Source organism: Delphinapterus leucas, chromosome 9, assembly GCF_059928025.1.
Source record: "Delphinapterus leucas isolate spDelLeu-1000000601 "Yukka" chromosome 9, BTC_Dleu_Yukka2, whole genome shotgun sequence".
NCBI classification, from domain to species: domain Eukaryota; kingdom Metazoa; phylum Chordata; class Mammalia; order Artiodactyla; family Monodontidae; genus Delphinapterus; species Delphinapterus leucas.
In genome coordinates this window covers 8376603-8400659 of record NC_143137.1, presented here as the reverse complement: position 1 = coordinate 8400659, position 24057 = coordinate 8376603, and positions in this window count along the sequence as shown.

Below are 24057 nucleotides of genomic sequence, written 5' to 3'. Positions count from 1 at the left end.
TTCTATGGTATTTATTTTCTAAAACTAATACTTTTCCTCCAATACCCTATCCTGATGATTTCCACAATGAAATTTCCATTAGTAGGAAATCAGAAGATTTGATTTTTGGTGCTCTTCCTTTGATCAAAGGAGAAAGCACATCTTTTACTGAACAGGAGATTCCTGATGTATGAATACTCCATTAAAGAATGATTAATAGGGACTTCCCTGATGGCACAGTGGTTAAGAATCCGCCTGTCAGTGCAGGGGACACAGGTTCGAGCCCTGTTCCAGGAAGACTCCACATGCCACGGAGCAACTAAGCCTGTGCGCCACAACTACTGAAGCCCACATGCTTAGAGCCTATGTTCCACAACAAGAGAAGCCACCACAATGAGAAGCCTGCACACCGCAACGAAGAGCAGCCCTCTTGCTGGAACTAGAGAAAGCCTGTGCACAGCATTGAAGACCCAACACAGCCAAAAATAATTAATTAATTAAAAAATGAATGATTAATAACACTGGGAAAGTTCTGGTTCTGACTTCTGTAATTAACCTTTATTCTCCAATTCAGAACATACGACCTGGAGTATCCCTTTTCTTAAGTAGACATAGATACACAGTGTGCTAATAAAGTCAGATGTTTCCAAGAAAATCTTCCCTTGTCCATCTGACATGGCTTGTTATTTGAGGGGCCATCACCAAATGGGACAATATTCTCCTAAGGCCCTAATATAAAATTACAAATGCAGTTCCCCATAGTAGCGGTAGTCGAAAAATCAGGACCAGCAGCTGACAATTAGGGTTAGGCTTTGTGGGCTGGCCTGGGAAACAAGTCTATTTATAGCATATTTTTATACTCAAAGGGAAAAAGCAGTCTGAATTTCAAACAATTGACGTAAATGCACTGCTTTAATGTCGTCTGTTAATAAATGGTTAGACTTACTCAAAGAACACAAGTTACTTTCTCTAGAAAATAAAGTGGGACAAATCACCAACAGTTCACTTCATTACAAGTTAGGATGACATCTAAAGGTAAGTAAAGCTTCAGGCAATGCCTCCAGTCTGGGGGCGCCAGCTTTATTCTCTTTGGGGAATGGAGTCTAAAGCACATCCTTCTCCCTTAGCTTTCATGCCTGCTGTGTCTAATAGAGAATCAAATTTCTGCTAAACCTTCTGGTGAAAGTACTCGTTATTAAATGGGCTCTGAAATGCTATGGTTCAAAGCATGTTTCCAAAAAAGAAACATATTTAGCCTATGAAGAAACATTCCCTTCAACACCAGTGTTACAAAAAAACTCCAGCAGCTTCCAAACATTGAATCTGTAAACCACCATATGAGACATGTGAGCAAGTCAATAAATAGTCATTCAAATAAACAGATACAGGGTGAGTGTTTATTTCCCAGGGAAGAGGATTCCTGCCGTCCTGTCTTCACTCTGCCCCTGCCTGTCTTGCCATCTTCTAGCCTGCAGGAAAACTCCTTAGGGCTTGACTGGAGAAGCTTTCAAACTTCAGTGTGGTGCCACAGGAGTGCCCTGCTTGCCCCTTGACAACCCCTCTCTACCCCTGCCACTGCTCCTGGCAGCATTCATCTGTGTGCGGCCTATATTCTGCCACATAGATGCAGACAACTGGCCAGGGTTATGGGAGAATTTTTTTCTTGATGTTTGGTAGGAATATTTAAAAGAGCGAGAAACACAAACAGAAACAAAGCCCTGAGTTCTGTGTTCTACGTCATAACACACTATCTGGCAGTATGACATTTTTATTTAATGACTTTATTTATAAACTGCCTATTTCCAATTAAGATTGAAAACTGGGGCCAAGGGTAAAAAAGAAGGCAGAAGTTAATATATTTTCTGTGCTTGAGCTTGAAATTTGGCTTGAAGTTTCTTGGAAGCTTTATTATATTTGTTGGAAATACGGGATTAGCCAACATACACAGCTGGGGTTCCCTGTTGGACTGTTTACCAGCATTTTTGTGGGTATTGGTTTAGTATATAGCCAACATTGCTGTGGCAAATTTAGAGAGAATTCTTCTTGATCTGGGCTCAGATGTGAGCCAGGAAGCACACAAACCTGTAGGATGTATCCAGAGTTGGAGCCCTAGAAGAGTCATTAGTAATGGTCCCTCCAAAATTCTCTAATCCAATGACATGAGCTCTCTCTTGAGTCTTTGCTTTGCCACTTGCTGTGGCGGGTAAAAAACTGACAAAAGGAGGCAGTTTTCCTTTCCTACCCAGTCATCTTATCAAAGGAACCTTAGAAGCAGAGGTTCTACAAGATACAAAAGGGTACAAATTAACATTTGTGAATAATCTCAATGTTAAATTTTGGGACAAGGGGAAAAAAACAACTTGCTAATGGCATACATTTGCCTAAAATTATAAATTACATCATTCACCAAGTACATATTTCTAGAAATCAAAGCAATAATCTGCACTTACTATTTAATTCCAGTATAATGAGAGGACTCTATGTCAAAATGTCATCTCTACTGAGGTGCTATAAAAAAAAAAAAAAGCCTCCAGCAGTGCCAAGTCATTCTAAAGTGTTAAGCATAATTTTAAAAAGTATTCTTTTGTGTTCTGAAAATGAATAACCAAAGTACATATCGAACACCACAATTTTTGATATTAAACTGAATTCTTTTCACTAAATACTGCAGTGTTGTCAAGAGGAATAAAACAGAAGAGCAAAATAAAGTTAGAAATAGGATGTGTTCAACATTGCTCCCTGAATTTTCCCAGAGAATTAATTTTTTCATTCAACAATATTTCCAGAGGGCCAGAAGAGAAACTGTAGTATATATTTGTATACAGCTCAAGATAACCATCCTTACTGAGGTATAATTGACAAAATTTATTATGTTTAAAGTGTACAATGTGATGATTTGATATACATTGTGAAAGGATTCCCACAATTAAGTTAATTAACATATTCATCACCTCACATTATCTTTCTTGTGTGTATGGAAATGCTTAAGATCTATTCTCTTAGCAAACTTCAAGTATACAATACAGAATTATTAACTATAGTCACCATGCTCTGTAGGATTTTTAGAACTTATTCATCTTATAACTGAAAGTTTGTACCCTTTGACCAACATCTTCTTGTTTCCCCTGCCCTCCAACCTTTGGCAACCAACATTTCACTCTGTTTCTAAAAGTTTGACTTTAATTTTATTTTTTCTAGATTCCGCATGTAAGTGATACCATACAGTATTGGTCTTTCTCTGTCTGGCTTATTTCGCCTAGTATAATGCCCTGCAGGTTGTCACAAATGGCAAGATTTCCTTCTTTTTTAAGAATGAATAATATTCCACTGTGTGTATGTGTATGAGTGTGTATGTATGTATATATATTTGATATATATATTTGTGATATAGATATATATCTATCATATTTTCTTTATCCATTCATCTGTTGACATACACGTAGGTTGTTTCCATATCTTGACCACTGTGGATAATGCTGCAATGAAGGATGTTCATGTGTATAAACTCATTTTGTCACATTCTGCCACAGGTCATCTTTGGCAGCAAGGATGTAGGAATGAATGTTTGAAAGTTACCCCCTTCAAAATAGTTATTTAAATTGATACATTTTAAAAGGGATTATGAAATGTTAATATTGTATTCATTTTCTAAATAGAGTTTACATTGTGTACGATTGACACTAGTAAATATTCATTGTTAATTTTACTCTGCACTAATAAATATTATATTATGAACAATTTCTGAGAGCAACCAAAAATCCTAACTGCAAAAATCAGCTGCAGACATGGATTTGTACATGAGTACTGTAAAGCTGTGTCAATATTTGTCATCTAGTCCTCTGAGAATACAAAATGCATGACAAAGAGGGAGGTTATCGAGTGTTTTCTTAGTTCACCTCCAACAGAGGATCAGAAAAAAATCATCACTGAAAATAATTTTAATGCAAGCTGCACTAGAAAAGCCTATCCCTGCAGAATAGAAATACAGTGAAAAGGAGCACAGATGGAATCTCTACTCAAAGAGTTTGGTTTTGACCTTTAGGAATTGTATTTTATCACTGGTTTGAATTAAGCTATTACTGGCTCATTGTAGGTTCAGCAGCTAACATGTGAGTTGGTGTTTTGAAAAGTAGTGTTTAGTATCATTTAAGATGTTATTTTAAAAGTTCATTTCCGCTGAGAAGATTTTCTAATAAGCATGTTTCTATTAGTAACTCATCTATGTATGTACAAAAATATTGAAATTAGAGAAATAGGATATATTGGTGTGATACAATTTTATAGAGAAATGTTTATAGATGATAGACATTACAGTTTCTTTTCTATACAGACAGGTTACATTGGAGGATTATCAGCATTTCTATCCATTCAAAATATAGTTGCATGACCTATCCTTCTATTTAAAACTATTAAAAAATAAATCATGGATAAATATACCAATATAAACATCATTTCTGGGATGTATAGACCATTTAGACCCTGGCAGATGCAGTCTCTTTAAGACATCACACAAGCTAAAGGGATGGTTCAGAAGGATCACTAATAATTACCCCCATCTAAGCAGAAAATAGTCACAGATAATTAGTAAAGTTACTTGTACTTAAATGTGGGATACCTTCTTCACATAGAGGGTCAATTTTTAGTTCACAGAAATGTACATGGAAACACACCAGAATTACTTCCTGTAACATATTCAAAGTAAGTGTAGCTTCCCCAAACACTTTAAATACTTGAACATATTTTTATAAACTCACAGAATACTTTGTTACTATTGCTTTGGAACAAAGTGCCCCAATTGTAAATATCTAATGGTCAATTTTTACATGGGACTTGTCTGTATATGAGTTTGCTAAGAAGAAAACAAAAGTCACATTTCAGCTCTTCGTTAGAAATCACTTGTAGATTAGGATCAGTTGAGCTACTTTTCTTACCAGTCATGGACTACAAACAGGTGCTTAGGTTGAGTTGAATAGGTGTTGCTAAGGCTTTACAGGCAAGCCACCATCACGCTCTGAGTGTCCTGTATGACAGGCTGAGATATGCAGATTTTTTGACTAATGACCTCTTAATTGTAAGACATATAATGAAAAATAAAAGGCACACTCTGACCACCCTTCAGATCCTTTTCCCAACTCCTTAAATTAGATTTTTTGTGAAATGCCTGTGATTGTTATGTAAGTGATGGAATTTAACTTACAGGAGTCTCTTAATTAAGTTAGCCCAGCGAGTCTGATTTTTGTCACAAAGATCATGGAATCAGCAAAGCAGTAATTTATATGCCCAAGAAAAATCCAGTTAAAATGTTTAATATAATGACCATACCTTTAATAATCTTAATTATAGAGCACATACTACTTACATCTTTTGAAGTGGTTCCAAAATCATGTCTTCCATTGTGTGTATGTTTGTTGAATAAGCAATTCTCTACACCTCCCTCCTCCAGTGCCCCAGGATAAAGCTAATTATATCACGTTCTACCTTTTCTTACTGTGGATATTTACAGACTCTTGGCCCATTACCTCTTCATCTTTGCAGATTGAATACCTGGACCACTGCCACATGCTCCAATAACTCCCTTGTCATGTTCTTTGGAGTTTTCAAAGCTCTATCTGTTCCAATTATTGTACCTTCTCTCCTCCTCCAACGTGTTATTGCCACTGACTTCCAGGGTCATCCCCTGGACCTCAACATGATCATTAACTACAACCACTCCATCAGTTTTCTGTTCCTTATCTCTAGTTCCCTAAATCAACCATAACAAAAATACATTTTTCCTACACTTTCTTCACTCATGCCCTCACTTCCCTTCCACCCACTTTCAGTTCTGTGTCTAAGCATTATAATGACTCCCTTATAATCATCCTCAGTTTCTTTGCTCCTTTCTCCTTTCATTATACTTCCTCAGAAAAATGCCAGGGCTGGTGAAGTGTAGGTTTCCATGTGCTTTGTATCTCACCAGGGGGGAGGGATGTGGCTGGGAAAACTGCACAACTATCCTGATGGGTCTTACTTTAAGTTCATGGCCACTGACTCAAGTGAGACCCTGGGTCTGCAACCCAGCTTCAATCTCTTTCATTCCATCTTCTCACTTCCAACCCGTTCTCCTTCCTTTCAGCTAATTATGTTTCCCCATTCATTAAAAATACCAGCTGATATCTTTGTTCCCTTTTAAATTAGTCATCATTGTGGCCTTCACTTTCTTTTGTCTCATTCTTTCTTGAACCTATTACAAAAGGCTTTCATCCACAGCAGAACAGCTCTTGTTGACTCACCAGCAGTCTTCATGTTGTTAATCCAGTGAGGAATTCTCATTACTCTTCTTGACTAAGCATCAACATTAGACACAGACCATTCCCTCTTTCTTAAAACATTTCCTTGGTGTTCATGTGGTGTTTCTCTCTTTCTTCTCATCCTTCTACTCCTTCATATTTAACTTCTTCCTCATTTTTGTCATATGTAAACAGTGGGAGTCCCAGGTTTCAGTGTTTGGACCTTTTTTCTTTCTGCTTTTTGGGAGATCGTCCACCTGTATGCTCAGGACTCAAAGATTTCTATCTCTGGCTCTATCTCTAGCTCAATAGAGAGGCTTCTCTCTATTGAGCCTCAAACCCAACTGCCAATCCACAGTCATCACAGTCTAATGGGCATCTCAAACCCTTTGTGTTCAAAACCACTGCCCATCAAAAAAAAATGTCCCCAAACTCCTAATTTATCCCTCCCCCACTACTATATATAAAATAGATAACCACCAAGGACCTACTATATAGCACAGGGAACTAAATTCAATATTTTATAATCACCTTTAAGGGAAAAGAATTTGAAAAAATATATATGTATGTATAACTGAATCACTGTGCTGTACACCTGAAACTAACACAACATTGTAGATAAACTATAATTCAATTAAAATAAATAGGTAGATAAATAAAGTTATTATTAAAAAAACCAAAATACAACAACAAAACAAATGTCCCTCCCTCAGTTTTCTCCATCTAAATGTCAGCTGTATTCATCTATTTGCTCTGGTCAAACACCTTAGCTACATCTGTTTTTTTTTTTAAACGTCTTTATTGGAGTATAATTGCTTTACAAGGATGTGTTAGTTTCTGCTTTATAACAAAGTGAATACATATATCCCCATATCTTCTCCCTCTTGTGTCTCCCTCCCACCCTCCCTATCCCACCCCTCTAGGTGATCACAAAGCACTGAGCTGATCTCCCTGTACTATGTGGCTGCTTCCCCCACTAGCTATCTGTTTTACATTTGGTAGTGTATATGTGGCAGTGCCGCTCTCTCACTTCTTCCCAACTTACTCTTCCCGCTCCCCGTGTCCTCAAGTCCATTCTCTAGGTCTGCATCTTTATTCCTGTGCTGCCCCTAGGTTCTTCAGAACGATTTTTTTCTTTTTTAGATTATATATATATGTGTTACTATGTGGCATTAGTTTTTCTCTTTCTGACTTACTTCACTCTGTATGACAGATTCTAGGTCCATCCACCTCACTACAAATAACTCGATTTCATTTCTTTCTATGGCTGAGTAATATTCCACTGTATATATATGCCATATCTTCTTTATCCATTCATCTGTTGATGGACACTTAGGTTGCTTCCATGTCCTGGCTATTGGAAATAGAGCTGCAGTGAATATTGTGGTACATGACTCTTTTTGAATTATGGTTTGCTCAGGGTATAGGCCCACTAGTGGGATTGCTGGGTCATATGGTAGTTCTATTCTTAGTTTTTTAAGGAACCTCTATACTGTTCTCCACAGTGGCTGTATCAATTTATATACCCACCAACAGTGCAAGAGGGTTCCCTTTTCTCCACACCCTCTCCAGCATTTATTATTTGTAGATTTTTTGATGATGGCCATTCGATTGGTGTGAGGCGATACCACATTGTAGTTTTGATTTGCACTTCTCTAATGATTAGTGATGTTGAGCATCCTTTCATGGGTTTGTTGGCAATCTGTATATCTTCTTTGGAGAAATGTCTGTTTAGGTCGTCTGTCCATTTTTGGATTGGGTTGTTTTTTGGATATTGAGCTGTATGAGCTGCTTGTATATTTTGGAGATTAATCCTTTGTCAGTTGCTTTGTTTGCAAATAGTTTCTCCCATTCTGAGGGTTGTCTTTTCATCTTGTTTGTGGTTTCCTTTGCTGTGCAAAAGCTTTTAAGTCTCATTAGGTGCCATTTGTTTATTTTTGTTTTTATTTCCATTTCTCTAGGAGGTGGGTCAAAAAGGACCTTGCTGTGATTTATGTCATAGAGTGTTCTGCCTATGTTTTCCTCTAAGAGTTTTATAGTGTCTGGCCTTACAGTTAGGTCTTTTATCCATTTTGAGTTTATTTTTGTGTATGGTGTTAGGTAGTGTTCTAATTTCATTCTTTTACATGTAGCTGTCCAGTTTTCCTAGTACCACTTATTGAAGAGGCTGTCTGTTCCCCATTGTATATTCTTGCCTCCATTATCAAAGATAAGGTGACCATATGTGTGTGGGTTTATCTCTGGGCTTTCTATCCTGTTCCATTGATCTATCTTTCTGTTTTTGTGCCAGTACCATACTGTCTTGATTACTGTAGCTTAGTAGTATAGTCTGAAGTCAGGGAGCCTGATTCCTACAGCTCTCTTTTTTTTTTCAAGATTGCTTCAGCTATTCAGGATCTTTTGTGTTTCCATTACAAATTGTGCAATTTTTTCTTCTAGTTCTGTGAAAAATGCCAGTGGTAGTTTGATGGGGATTGCATTGAATCTGTATATTGCTTTGGGTAATATAGTCATATTCACAATGTTGATTCTTCCAATCCGAGAACATGGTATATTTCACCATCTGTTTTTATCATCTTTAATTTCTCTCATCAGTGTCTTACAGTTTTCTGCATACAGGTCTTTTGTCTCCTTAGGTAGGTTTATTCCTAGGTATTTTATTCTTTTTGTTGCAATGGTAAATGGGAGTGTTTCCTTAACTTCTCTTTCAGATATTTTATCATTAGTGTATAGGAATGCAAGAGATTTCTGTGCATTAATTTTGTATCCTGCTACTTTAGCAAATTCATTGACTAGCTCTGGTAGTTTTCTGGTACTGTCTTTAGGATTCTCTGTGTAGAGTATGTCATCTGCAAACAGGGACAACTTACTGCTTCTTTTCCTATTTGGATTCCCTTTATTTCTTTTCTTCTCTGATTGCTGTGGCTAAAACTTCCAAAACTATGTTGAATAATAGTGGTGAGAGTGGGCAGCCTTGTCTTGTTCCTGATCTTAGTGGAAATGGTTTCAGTTTTTCACCATGGAGAATGATGTCGGCTGTGGGTTTGTCATATGTGGCTTTTATTATGTTGAGGTAAGTTCCCTCTATGCCTACTATCTGGAGGGTTTTTATCATAAATGGTGTCGAATTTTGTCAAAAGCTTTTTCTGCATCTATTGAGATGATCGTATGGTTTTTCTCTTTCAGCTTGTTAATATGTTGTATCACATTGATTGATTTGAATATATTTAAGAATTCTTGCATTCCTGGGATAAACCACACTTGATCATGCTGTATGATCCTTTTAATGTGCTGCTGGATTCTGTTTGCTAGTATTTTGTTGAGGATTTTTGCATCTATGTTCATCAGTGATATTGGCCTGTAGTTTTCTTTCTTTGTGACATCTTTGTCTGGTTTTGGTATCAGGGTGATTGTGGTCTCATAGAATCAGTTTGGGAGTGTCCTCCCTCTGCTCTATTTTGGAAGAGTTTGAGAAAGATGGGTGTTAGCTCTACTCTAAATGTTTGATAGAATCTGCCAGTGAAGACATCTGGTCCTGGGCTTTTGTTTGTTGGAAGATTTTTAATCAGAGTTTCAATTTCAGTGCTTGTGATTAGTCTGTTTATATTTTCTATTTCTTCCTGGTTCAGTCTCAGAAGGTTGTGCTTTTCTAAGAATTTGTCCATTTCTTCCAGGTTGTCCATTTTATTGTCATTTTGTTGCTTATAGTAACCTCTCATGATCCTTTGTTATTTCCTTTTTTCTTTTTTAACATCTTGATTGGAGTATAATTGCTTTACAATGTTGTGTCAGTTTCTGCTTTATAACAAAGCGAATCAGCTATACACACACACATGTTCCCTTATCTCCTCCCACCTGTGTCTCCCTCCCTCCCACTGTCCCTATTCCACCCCTCTAGGTGGTCACAAACCACCAAGCTGATCTCCCTGTGCTATGCGGCTGCTTCCCACTAGCTATCTGTTTTACATTTGGTAGTGTATATATGTCCATGCCACTCCCTCACTTTGTCACAGCTTACCCTTCCCCCTCCCCATATTCTCAAGTCCATTCTCTAGTAGGTCTGTGTTTTTATTCCCATCTTACCCCTAGGTTCTTCATGACTTTTTTTTTTCCCTTAGATTCCATATATATGTGTTAGCATTCGGTATTTGTTATTCTCTTTCTGACTTACTTCACTCTGTATGACAGACTCTAGGTCCATCCACCTCACTATAAATAACTCAATTTCGTTTCTTTTTATGGCTGAGTAATATGCCATTGTATATATGTGCCACATCTTCTTTATCCATTCATCTGTTGATGGACACAGGTTGCTTCCATGTCCTGACTATTGTAAATAGAGCTGCAATTAACATATTGGTACATGACTCTTTTTGAATTATGGTTTTCTCAGGGTATATGCCCAGTAGTGGGATCGCTGGGTCGTATGGTAGTTCTTTTTTTAGTTTTTTAAGGAACCTCCATACAGTTCTCCATAGTGGCTGTATCAATTTACATTCCCACCAACAGTGCAAGAGGGTTCCCTTTTCTCCACACCCTCTCCAGCATTTATTGTTTGTAGATTTTTTGATAATGGCCATTCTGACCGGTGTGAGATGATATCTCATTGTAGTTTTGATTTGCATTTGTCTAATGATTAATGATGTTGAGCATTCTTTCATGTGTTTGTTGGCAATCTGTATATCTTCTTTGGAAAAGTGTCTATTTAGGTCTTCTGCCCATTTTTGGATTGGGTCGTTTGTTTTTTTGTTATTGAGGTGCATGAGCTGCTTGTAAATTTTGCAGATTAATCCTTTGTCAGTTGCTTCATTTGCAAATATTTTCTCCCATTCTGAGGGTTGTCTTTTGGTTTTGTTTATGGTTCCTTTGCTGGGCAAAAGCTTTTAAGTTTCATTAGGTTCCATTTGTTTATTTTTATTTTTATTTCCATTTCTCTAGGAGATGGGTCAAAAAGGACCTTGCTGTGATTTATGTCATAGAGTGTTCTGCCCATGTTTTCCTCTAAGAGTTTGATAGTTTCTGGCCTTACATTTAGGTCTTTCATCCATTTTGAGCTTATTTTTGTGTATGGTGTTAGGGAGTGATCTATTCTCATACTTTTACATGTACCTGTCCAGTTTTCCCAGCACCACTTATTGAAGAGGCTGTCTTTTCTCCACTGTATATTCTTGCCTCCTTTATCAAAGATAATGTGACCATATGTGTGTGGGTTTATCTCTGGGCTTTCTATCCTGTTCCATTAATCTATATTTCTGTTTTTGTGTCAGTGCCATACTGTCTTGATTACTGTAACTTTGTAGTATAGTCTGAAGCCAGGGAGCCTGATTCCTCCAGCTCCATTTTTCGTTCTCAAGATTGCTTTGGCTGTTCGGGGTCTTTTGTGTTTCCATACAAATTGTGAAATTTTTTGTTCTAGTTCTGTGAAAAGTGCCAGTGGTAGTTTGATAGGGATTGCATTGAATCTGTAGATTGCTTTGGGTAGTAGAGTCCTTTTCACAATGTTGATTCTTCCAATCCAAGAACATGGTATATATCTGCACCTATTTGTATCATCTTTAATTTCTTTCATCAGTGTCTTATAATTTTCTGCATACAGGTCTTTTGTCTCCTTAGGTAGGTTTATTCCTAGGTATTTTATTCTTTTTGTTGCAGTGGTAAAAGGGAGTGTTTCCTTAATTTCACTTCGATATTTTTCATCATTAGTCTATAGGAATACAAGAGATTTCTGTGCATTAATTTTGTACCCTGCTACTTTGCCAAATTCATTGATTAGCTCTAGTAGTTTTCTGGTAGCATCTTTAGGATTCTCTATGTATAGTATCATGTCATCTGCAAAGAGTGATAGCTTTACTTCTTCTTTTCCGATTTTGATTCCTTTTATTTCTTTTTCTTCTCTGATTTCTGTGGCTAAAAGTTCCAAAATTATGTTGAATAATAGTGTTGAGAGTGGGCAACCTTGTCTTCTTCCTGATCTTAGTGGAAATGGTTTCAGTTTTCACCATTCAGGACGATGTTGGCTGTGGGTTTGTCATATATGGCCTTTATTATGTTGAGGAAAGTTCCCTCTATGCCTACTTTCTGCAGGGTTTTTATCATAAATGGGTGTTGAATTTTGTCGAAAGCTTTCTCTGCATCTGTTGAGATGATCATATGGTTTTTCTCCTTCAGTTTGTTAATATGGTTTATCACATTGATAGATTTGCGTATATTGAAGAATCCTTGCATTCCTGGAATAAACCCCACTTGATCATGGTGTATGATCCTTTTAATGCGCTGTTGGCTTCTGCTTGCTAGTATTTTGTTGAGGATTTTTACATCTATGTTCATCAGTGATATTGGCCTGTAGTTTTCTTTCTTTGTGACATCCTTGTCTGGTTTTGGTATCAGCATGATAGCGGCCTCGTGGAATGAGTTTGAGAGTGTTCCTCCCGCTGCTATATTTTGGAAGAGTTTGAAAAGGATAGGTGTTAGCTCTTCTCTAAATGTTTGATAGAATTCACCTGTGAAACCATCTGGTCCTAGGCTTTTGTTTGTTGGAAGATTTTTAATCACCATTTCAATTTCAGTGCTTGTGATTGGTCTGTTCATATATTCTATTTCTTCCTGGTTCAGTCTCAGCAGGTTGTGCATTTCTAAGAATTTGTCCATTTCTTCCAGATTGTCCATTTTATTGGCATAGAGTTGCTTGTAGTAATCTCTCATGATCCTTTGTATTTCTGCAGTGTCAGTTGTTACTTCTCCTTTTTCATTTCTAATTCTATTGATTTGAGTTTTCTCCCTTTTTTTCTTGATGAGTCTGGCTAATGATTTATCAATTTTGTTTATCTTCCCAAAGAACCAGCTTTTAGTTAGTTTGGTTTTTTTTTAACATCTTTATTGGAGTATAATTGCTTTACAATGGTGTGTTACTTTTTGCTTTATAACAAAGTGAATCAGCTATACATATATATATATATATCCCCATATCTCTTCTCTCTTGCATCTCCCTCCCTCCCACCTCTCCCTATCCCACACCTCTAGGTGGTCACAAAGCACCAAACTGATCTCCCTGTCCAGCTTTTAGTTTTACTGAGCTTTGTTATTGTTTCCTTCATTTCTTTTTCATTTATTTCTGATCTGATCCTTATGATTTCTTTCCTTCAGCTACCTTTGGGGTTTCTTTGTTCTTCCTTCTTTAATTGCTTTAGTTGTAAAGTTAGGTTTTTTATTTGAGGTGTTTCTTGTTTCTTGAGGTAGGATTGTATTGCTATACACTTCCCTCTTAGAACTGCTTTTGCTGCATCCCATAGGTTTTGGGTTGTCGTGTTTTCATTGTCATTTGTTCCTAGATATTCTTTGATTTCCTCTTTGATTTCTTGAGTGATCTCTTGGTTATTTAGTAGTGTGTTGTTCAGCCTCCATGTGTTTGTATTTTTTATAGGTTTTTTTCCTGTAATTGATATCTAGTCTCATAGCATTGTGGTCAGAAAAGATACTTTATATGATTTCAATTTTCTTAAATTTACCAAGGCCTGAGTTTTGACACAAGATATGATCTATCCTTGAGAATGTTCCATGAGCACTTGAGAAGAAAGTGTATTCTGTTGTTTTGGAATGGAATGCTACATCTTTGACTCTTCTTCCCCTCACATCCCAAATCCAACTTATCAGCGAAGGCTCTCCCCTCAGTATTTATCCAGAACTCATTTGTCTCTTACCATCTTCGCAAATTCCACTCCTGAGCCATTCACTGCATGGATTGTTGCAGTAACTTCCTAATTGACCAGCACAGCAGTCAGAGTGATACATTTGTATGAGATGTTTGCTTCCTGTTTAGTGTAGAAGCCAAAGGCTTTACAAGTGAAGTTTTTCTTCATTAATTATTGCTTTTGTTTTCAGATGAAGAAAATAATACATATTTAAAAGGAGTATTTCTACACTCTGACAAAAACTTTATAATCCTTCTTATTGGTTCCACACAATGACTCTTGTTTTTAAATAATCACTGTCCAGGGTTGGGATTAGGCAAGTAGATCCTAAGAATAGAGAGGATTTAAGTTGTGTTTGTGGTATTATTATTAGTCATTTATTTACAGTCTCTACTATTATCATAAAGAAAGAAAATTGCTTCCTGTTATTAGATGAAGTATTATTTTGGAAAATTCTTATGACAAAACTCCAGATCCCTCTAGCCTTTGACAACTCCTCTCCTAACTCACTCAACTCTCCTGAAAAGGCCCAAAAGCCAGAGACAGAATATTCCATCAACATTATTAGACACTCCCTGACCTGAACAACCAGCCCTGACCAAGCAGTCATCTAGTCATTCTCCATCTCATTGTCAAAACTTTCCATGTGCAATTTAATATGCAGGTACTGCCTGTCTTCTGCATCTTTCTCTGACAAAAATTCTTTTGTTTGCACCTGTTGTATCTGTTGACCACTTGTTCCAAACACCCAGGGAAGGATAATTGGTCAATGAAATTAACCCTTTCAGTGTGAATTTCATGTTTGAATGTCTTATCAATGTTGTTGATTGAGAGGATGTTTCCCTATTGATTTGATCATTTGTTACTTGATTTTTTTCTTGTGCTCAGAGGTTTAACGTGATACTTAAAACTGAATCTTATAATGCGTATTTTATTTATTCCAGTATTAAACATAATTTTATAGCTCAAAAACTTCAATGTCGATTGACTTCAAATGCTAAGGTATGAGCTCCTTTTATTGCAGAATTCTTATAAGGACATATTATATAGTTATATCTCAGTTCTCATTACTTTATGATTAGGGATTGAAAAATTAGTAATTCTGAAATGGTAATTTTATCCTGAGCTCCTTTGCCTGTAGACCAGTGTCTTGTATCAGTCAGTAATGAGGCCCAGTATACAAAGATATATGCATAATACTGCCTATTTTACTTTTCAGCCAGGTATGTTTTTTTTAAAGCATTAATAATTAGAAACCTCATGTGTATGTAAATACTTATTATTTTCCATTATTCTTTATGGCGTTGCTTTAGCCTTAATCATTTATTATTCCAGTATTAAAAATTGAAACCCCCACCTGCATGGTTTTTGGGTGGTGGTGGCAGTGGTGGTGGTGTGTGTTTGTAATGGATATAAATAAACATTTGTCACTGAGTATGAACACTATACGATTTCTCAACATGTCTTCTCTGACCGTGGATCCCAGAGACTTGAAGCTTCAAATCAGCTTCAGTCAAAATACTTAGCTACCCCTTTCCACTGAGCAGATACCACCCTCAGTTTTCACCCTAGGACTTTTAATTTCTTCTAATGTGCCCTACACATCTAGTCCTACCAACAGAATCTCTTTCTCTCTTTTATGAGAGGGACAGCACAGAAGATGTTTAGAAAGATATGTCCAGAGGCATAGCACCCATACCTCAGGCCCTTATAACTTTTTCAATTCACAGAATGTCTATCATCTCATTAATTTGTTATGTTTTAAGAGATCTGGAAATGAGTCTATTTTGTTTACCACTCTATCTTCAGTGTCTAGCCCATGGAAAACCTCATGACAGACTTTTATTGGACAAATGAAAATTTTCATTGTATGAATGAGTGGATGAATGATCCCATACTCATCCTCTAAATATAAGTGGTATTAAATCATCGCAAATAGATATAATGCAAGGCAGTGTGTGACAAGTGACCAAAAAAACCCAGAGGAGACAGCAACTAGTTGTAACTGAGAGTGTCTGGAAAGGTTTTATGGAATATGGATTCTTTTTAAGAGCAAAGATAAACTAAACAAATATTGACAAAATGAATCCAGTCAGGACAGAGGCAAAGGTGACTGTGTGGGGAGAATGTAGAACAAGTTTGAGAAAGTCAAACAATAGTTGGGCTAAAATATAGAAATAAAACCAGCCGGTGCACCTCATGGACACTGAATGCTAGGTCAGAGATCAGGCATTTTACTGGCTAGGTTACAAATAGAAAAAATAGCAGGGAGTATATGAAGTACATAATATTCACACTGAAAACACATAGAATTGAATGGTAGCCACAGTAAAGTATATGACGAGAAGTATTCATAGAAAATAGACATTTTTGTGGGTTGCTTTTACTCTTCGCAAACGCAGGAACATGCACTTCTCTATCCGTGATTCATTTTCCTGGAGGGCTCCAGGCAACCAGCTTTTATCTTTCCTGGGCTTTAGGAAGAGGGCAAGGTTAAAGCTGCGTCAAAGGGTAGAAATGGCCCAGTTGTTTTGTTCATGATGGCTTTCAATTTTTACAGGCGAACCTAAATATGTAATTCTTAGAAGAGAATAATGAAAAAGAGGCCATGTGGCAGGGGAAATCTGGCATATTCGAAAGGTTTGGGTTGCAGTTGCATACAAAAGACTTAGTATAATTCATTTTGAAATAGAAACATTTAAATTGCAAAGAACAGTACAAATAAATCAAAGTGCATACTAATTTAATTGGCTCACATTAAAAAAATATTCAAGGGTAACAGTACAGCTTGATTTGTCATCTGACAAATGATGAACTGGGAAAACCGAAGCCATCACAGTCTACCTCAAGTTTATTTTTGCATGAAGACTTTCCGGGATAGTTTAGCCCACAGTGTACCCTCAGGAGTTCACCAAAGGCTTGAGCCTTGTAACCTACTCCATATTGCTAAATGACTCTATTCTTATTAACTTTACTTCATAATTTTGCAGTTAATGATAAAACTGCTCTGTATTACTATTTGATATCTTATTTCTTCAATAAATAGCATAAGGGCCCTCACACTTTTCTTGAATCTTATACTTCTCATTTAATGATTAAAACTGCAATATCATTAGCATTACCTCAATTACATTGAGTTGAATTGCCACTGTCTTCTACTCTAGAGTGGAGGATTTGATTTATAGTTGACCCTTCTTTTGGAGCTTGTCATTTATTATTGTTCAGTTTATTTTATAATTTTTTACAGCTACCCCTTTTTATATAGAACTCTAGAGCCCATTGATAAATTGAATTCTGTGCTTTGGACTGCCATTTTTCACTTAAAACATAGATTTATATTTTTGAAAGAAACAGGGATAAGAAGAATTCTTCCATTGTTTTATTTATTGCATATATGATATCAGCTCTTCTAAGCTTGCGTTTGACCTTGTCGTATATGTTAGAGGTAAAAGAGGGGAGTAGATATTTGGAATCAGGAACCTGATTCTACTTATTCTTGTGTTCCAATGCTGCTTCTCTCCAATTGTACTTTGAGCCTAGTCCAATTATTTTTTTCAATAAGCATTTTTGGCAAATGCATTTTATATTCAATTTAATGGGAAAAATGGAGAAAAATGTCCTACCTTTTATGAGGCCACAGTCTGGGAAGAAAGATTCAATAAACACCCAGTTAATTAGCTTGATTATGAAGTACAGGCTTGCAGTTAGCAGAATTTCTGTATAACTGAATTTTCTAATTAACTCAGGATTAACCCATCTCTTTAGCTGTTTAGAATAGAGAAGCCTGTAGCTAAAGGGGTCATTCTCAGAGGCACATATGTGTAGGTACATATAAATATGAGTTGGTAGTTCAAGGTATAATTTTAGAGATTCACTGTTTTGCCAATGCAAGATAGCATTCCATTCGGGAGATATTTATAGGAAAAATAAAAAGGTAAGCTCATCTCCTAAGCAAGCACTTATTAGTCACCTGCCAAGAGACAGGCACTGGGCACTAGTGTTCTGTGCGTGATGTGGCCACACCCCAGAACAGCTCCCAATCTAGCGAAAGAATTAGACAGGTAAAGAAATCGTTACTGTGTACTATAGTGTGTGCTACTCAGCATGGAGGAGGGAGCATCCACTTGCATCTGAAGGTGCAAGGAGTGGTTTCCAGAGGACAAGGAGTAGACAGGATATTCTTGGTAAAAGGAACAGCATGGGCAGCAGGTTAGGGGACGTGCAGGTGCAGGCCATTTCCTATGATTTGCTTCTGGAAATTCCTGTTTAGATTGGTTTGAACAACTGAAAAGATAATGTTTTAGTCCATTCGAGCTACTGTAACAAAATACCATAGACTGGAGGCTTCCCTGGTGGTGCAGTGGTTAAGAATCCGCCTGCTGAGGCAGGGGACCCGGGTTCGAGCCCTGGTCCAGAAAGATCCCACATGCCGTGGAGCAACTAAGCCCATGCGCCACGACTACTGAGTCCGCGAGCCACAACTACTGAAGCACACGTGCCTAGAGCCCATGCTCTGCAACAAGAGAAGCCACCGCAATGAGAAGCCCGCGTGCCACAACGAGGAGTAGCCCCCACTCGCTGCAACTAGAGAAAGCCCGCGTGCAGCAACAAAGACCCAATGCAGCCAAAAATAAATAAATAAGATAAATAAATTTTTAAAAATAAAAAAAAAATATACCATAGACTGAATGGCTTATGAACAACAAGCATTTGTTTCTCACTGCTCTGGAGTCTGGGAAGCACAAGATCAAGGTGCTGGCAGATTTGGTGTCTGGTGAAACCCTGCTTCCTAGATAACTGTCTTTTCACCATAACCTCACACAGCAGAAGGGAAGGGAGCTTCCCCGGGTCTCTTTTATAACGGCATTAATTTAATTCATGCTGCCCTCATGACCTAATCACCTCCCAAAGGCCCCCACATCCTAATACCATGACCTTGGTGGTTAGGATTTCAACATCTGAATTTGGGGCGAACACAGACATTCAGATCATAGCAGATCATGTTTCTGACCCCTTCTCATTCTGTTTTATTTGAGGAATAAATATTTATTGCTACACAATAGGCCACAAATCTTGTATCTCTTCTATGAAAACCAATCAGTAAAGATATTTATTGATTCTTCCCTCCTTTTACAATAGAGGTGATTTCCCTCAGCTATAAAGCCAAACTCTCTATCTCTTTTCAATTCTATCCCCTTATAACTTCAGGGAAACTTTACAGTATAAACTTTTCCTTTTCTCCCCTGTATACTGACTGCTAGCTTTGAATCAAATCACTGCCATCAACCTTTAAACACACTCAGGTCTGTCCCATGTTAACCTGGATTCCACACATATGCCCGTACAACCTCTGCTTCCCTTTACAATACAAAATTTCTAGAAGAGTTGTCTCGAGTTCCACACTGCCACTTTATCCTGGTGCACTCCAGTCTGGCTTTTGTCTCCGTCACTCAAGCAAGACAGCCCTCCTCAAAGTTCACTAACGAGTTCTGTGTCTCTTAATAAAATGGACTTTTCTGTCCTTTCCTTGCTTTTTCTCCCTGATGCATTTGACACTATAAATCAGTTTTTCTTTCTTGAGATAATCTCTTTTATTGTTTTCCGTGACATCACACGTTTCTTATTTTCTCTTATTTCTTTGAATTCCTCCTGGTCCCACTAATTTTCCTTTGTGGGCTCATTCTCTTTTATCCAGTTGTTAAATGAGCGCTTCTGAAGACTCAGGCTCCTTTCTCTTTTTATGCTTCCTCTTTGGATTAGGCCTTCTCATGCATACCCATGGATTCAATTTCTGTGCACCCTTAAAAATTCTCAAATTTTGGGCTTCCCCGGTGGCACAGTGGTTAAGAATCTATCTGCCAAGGCAGGGGACAAGGGTTCGAGGGCTGGTCCGGGAAGATCCCACATGCTGCGGAGCAACTAAGCCTGTGTACCACAACTACTGAGCCTGCGCTCTAGAGCCCACGAGCCACAACTACTGAAGCCCAGGGGCCTACAGCCCGTGCTCTGCAACAAGAGAAGCCACTGCAGTGAGAAGCCCATGCACTGCAATGAAGAGTAGCCCCCGCTCGCCTCAACTAGAGAAAGCCCGTGTGCAGCAACGAAGACCCAATGCTGCCAAAAAAAAAAAAAATTCCCAAATTTAAATTTCCATTCAGGACCCGCCTTTTAATATATCTGGGTTTACTTAATAGGCATCTCAAATGCAACAGTTGCAAAACTGAACATGTTTGCCATTCCTTATATCCTGAAATCTGGCTGCCCACATGTTTTCTACGTAGGAAATACACAAATACTTACCTTATACTTCAGGTTAAGAGACAATGAAAAACACCTTTAGTTTTTAAAACACTTTACAGCAGAGTTTCTCAATCATGACACTACTGGCATTTTGGGCTAGGTAAGTCTTTATTGTGAGGGTCAATCCTGCGCATTATGGGTTGTTTCTCCCTGGCCTATACCCACTAGATACCAATAGCACTGCCTTCCAGTTGTGACCACCAGAAGCTGCTAAATGCTCCAGGGAGACAAAATCAGCCCTGACTGAGAACCACAGCTTTATAAGGAGGACAAGAGGGTAAGCTGCATTTTTTTAAACAACAGAAATCATACCAAAGTTTTTATGGTACAGAAAATTTGAGACAGGAAAATAATAAGAAATCTAGTAAGTGAATTTTCAGTTCAGGTATGTATTATTTTTTGAAACATCAATATTTTCCACATTAGTTACAGCTTATGAATTTCATCAGTTATCTAAAATACTCTTCACAGAATTTGTCCAAGTAAAGATTCGCCTTATCACCTCACACTTGTTAGAATGGCTGTCATCAGAAAAGACAAGAAACAGGTGTTGGTGAGAATGTGGAGGAAAGGGAACCTTTGTGCACTGTCGGTAGGATTGTAAGTTAGTGGAGCTATTATGTAAAATAGTATGGAGCTTCTTTAAAAAAAAATTTTAAAAGAAATACTATATGATCCAGCAAATCTGACCTGAATAAAAAACACTAACTCAAAAAGATATTTTCACCCCCGCGCTCATTGCAACATTATTTACAATAGCCAAGGTATGAAAGCAACCTAAGTGTTCATCACTAGATGAACGCATAAAGAAAATGCAGGAGATACAAACACACAACACACACACATACACACATACACACATATGTAAAATGTAATGTTATTCATCCATAAAAAGAAAAAAAATCCTGCCACTTGTTCAACATGGATGGACTTTGAGGGCATTATGCTATGGAAAATAATTCAGAAACATAGTCCTGTGAATGTTTGAATTTATTATGTGAAAATGATAAGAGCGACCATTTGTTGAGCTCTTATATCCCCTACCTAGGATTGTTAGGTTGTATTAGCTTCCCTCTATAGATAAGGAAATCCAGGCTCTGAGATAGTATTCATATCGCTCACAAGGAAGTGTTAGAACCATAAATACCACAGACCTGTAAGGTTCCAAAGCCAGTACTATTAGAAGAATACGTAAAATAATAACAAAAAAACCTGGTGTTGTTTGTGATCAGTGTGACCGTCACTGAAGCCAAGTGTCCTAGGCTAAGCTTTGTGTCTGGTGTACATTAGTGATTAGCTGGGTAAACACTGGTTGAATTGAATTAGTTTGATCGTTTTACCCTTGAACTTGTCTTTGGGATGAGAAAGGGGTTTTTGTTTTTGGTAACATCTTTGAGGTATAACTGATATACAATGTTACACATATTTAAAGGATACAGTTTGACAAGTTTCGATATATGTGTACAACCGTGATGTTTAGAACATAGCTCAGACATCACTTTCTCAAGAGGCCTTCCCTGTACCCCTTGAAATCAGAACCGTGCTAAAAAAAAAATCCTTGATACTGGTCATCCACAAAGTATATTATCTTTTCTCTATGTCATACCACTTCCTGGGCATAATAATTTTAAAATCTTCCACCATCATCTCTAAAAATACTGTTTTTCAGAACTGTTAATTCCCTGGGTGAGTATCATACACATATAAGTTTAAGAAAAGTTTGTTTAGGTGGTAAATGCATTAGTTAATTATTTGAAATTTTACTCTACCCTACCAAATTTCATGGGTTTTAAACTGAAAATTCTACATGCAAGTGATTTGGGTTGGAGCAGTTGTAGGCAATATATAGTAGTTTATTTAGTCACAGTGAGTTTCCTTTACTTTCGGATCTCCAGAAGACAGGGCTCTGCTACTCAGGAACCCTGCGACATTTCTTGGGTGACAAGGGAGTGAAGCCTTGTATTTGCTTTGTAAAAGACCTTGTGGGCAAAAGTGTTGAGGACTGAATTGAACACTTGTCTGGAAAGACATGTTGTGAATTTTATAGTGTAATGTAATGTTACCTGTAAAATTTTGACCCTATTTTAAGATTTTCCTATTTTCACATCAATTAGAATTTGTTGTGAACCTGCTTTCTCCTCCATGTCCTACAAACTACAATAAAACTATATGCCTCTGGGTGTTTTCAAACTGCCGGTAGGTAGACAGTGACTATGTTAATATCCGGAACTCTGTGAATGTCTAACAGAGAGTTGAAATATCAAAATTTAAAAGCAACTCGCTTTCTTGATACGTCTTCATGTTTTATGACCTAGGTTGGGACTATGGCAAAATTCGGACATGTTCAAATATTTAAGAACCATGAAATTAGAATCTATTAAAATAGTAATGCTTTGTTGTCATTTAAAATAATATCTATACTTTAAAGTATTGGGAAACTTTTTATACTCTCTAAAAATACATTATCAGTCCACTAAAATAATGAATAGCTAATAGCAAAAAAAAAAGGAGAAAAATTGAAACTTACTGAAGGTCACAGAGCCTGAAAAATTAGAACTGAGAGTAGAAAGTGGAAAAAATGTTCTTGATAACTATTCAGCTGGGTTTCAAGTTCAAGGTTATGCCCTCTCTTGATTTGTCAGTAGTTGCAGTATGATATGCCACAGCTGCTGAGCTTAACATCTTAAGCAAACATTTTTCCCTCAAATAAATATGTTAAATTTTCATATGTTAACTTAAAGTAGCCATATGAAAATAGATTCCTGTGCATGGCTACTACAAAAAACAAACTTTTATTTTCATAATTGTAATATGGAGTATTTTTAAAAGTCCCTTGAAGGTTATTTGAAAATCAGATTGGAAGGTTACCTACCAAGATATTTAGACGTTGTATATTTATCTTAATGTTTGAACTCTCCCTTCTAATTTCTATACTGAGGGAGAAATGGAATTGTCCAGTGTTGGCCAAGGAAAACAACAATAATAATAATATATTTATATTTAAAGCTTCATAATATCTTCCATTAGCATATGGTTGTATATGCACTTTTAACATGTATTCGAAAATTAAGGCTATGATTGTTCTGCATATAATTGATGTGTCTGTGTTACTAAGGAGAGGCTGACAAGGACAAGTAGGAAAACTGGTTTTGATTATCTGAAAGAGTATAACATAAAGAAATTTATATAGTCCTTGTAAAGTATTTTGTGACTTCAGTTGCACATGGGAGCACCTGCTACTCTGGGAAGTTGTAGCACTTCAAATAAATTAGCCATGGTCTGCCATGCTGTGACGACCAAATGCCAGGGTTCTGGACAGCTGCCCAGCCTCATGTTTTCCCTTGTTGGACTGTGTCAGTGACCTAAAAACGTTATCTTTTGTCTCACTTGCAGTTCAGGTATGTGTATGTGTGCATAAAGGGGATAGAGTATACTGTGGATTCTTGCAAATTTCCTCAGCTTTATACTCTTAGTCTGTGGGAACAGGAAAGGGAGAAGTAGAGATAATTTTATTGATTCATCCAACAGATAGTTCTGAAGAAAGCATTTTGTGTGTCTTCTGTTCTTGGTAACTTAGGGAATGGCAAGATTTTGAAATGTGAGTTTCTTGATCTTTAATATCAAAATCTGCCCAGAAAAGGCATAGTTCCTGTACTTTTTTCCACAATAAATGGGTGGAGGCCACTTCAGGCTGGAAATCTACAAATCACTACAGAGTATTATTAAGGTAAGAACTCTGCACAAGAGCCAAGGCAACAGCAAGATAAGGATCTCTGCCAAAATTTGCCTTAGACATGTGAGTCTCAAACTTGAGCAAGCAT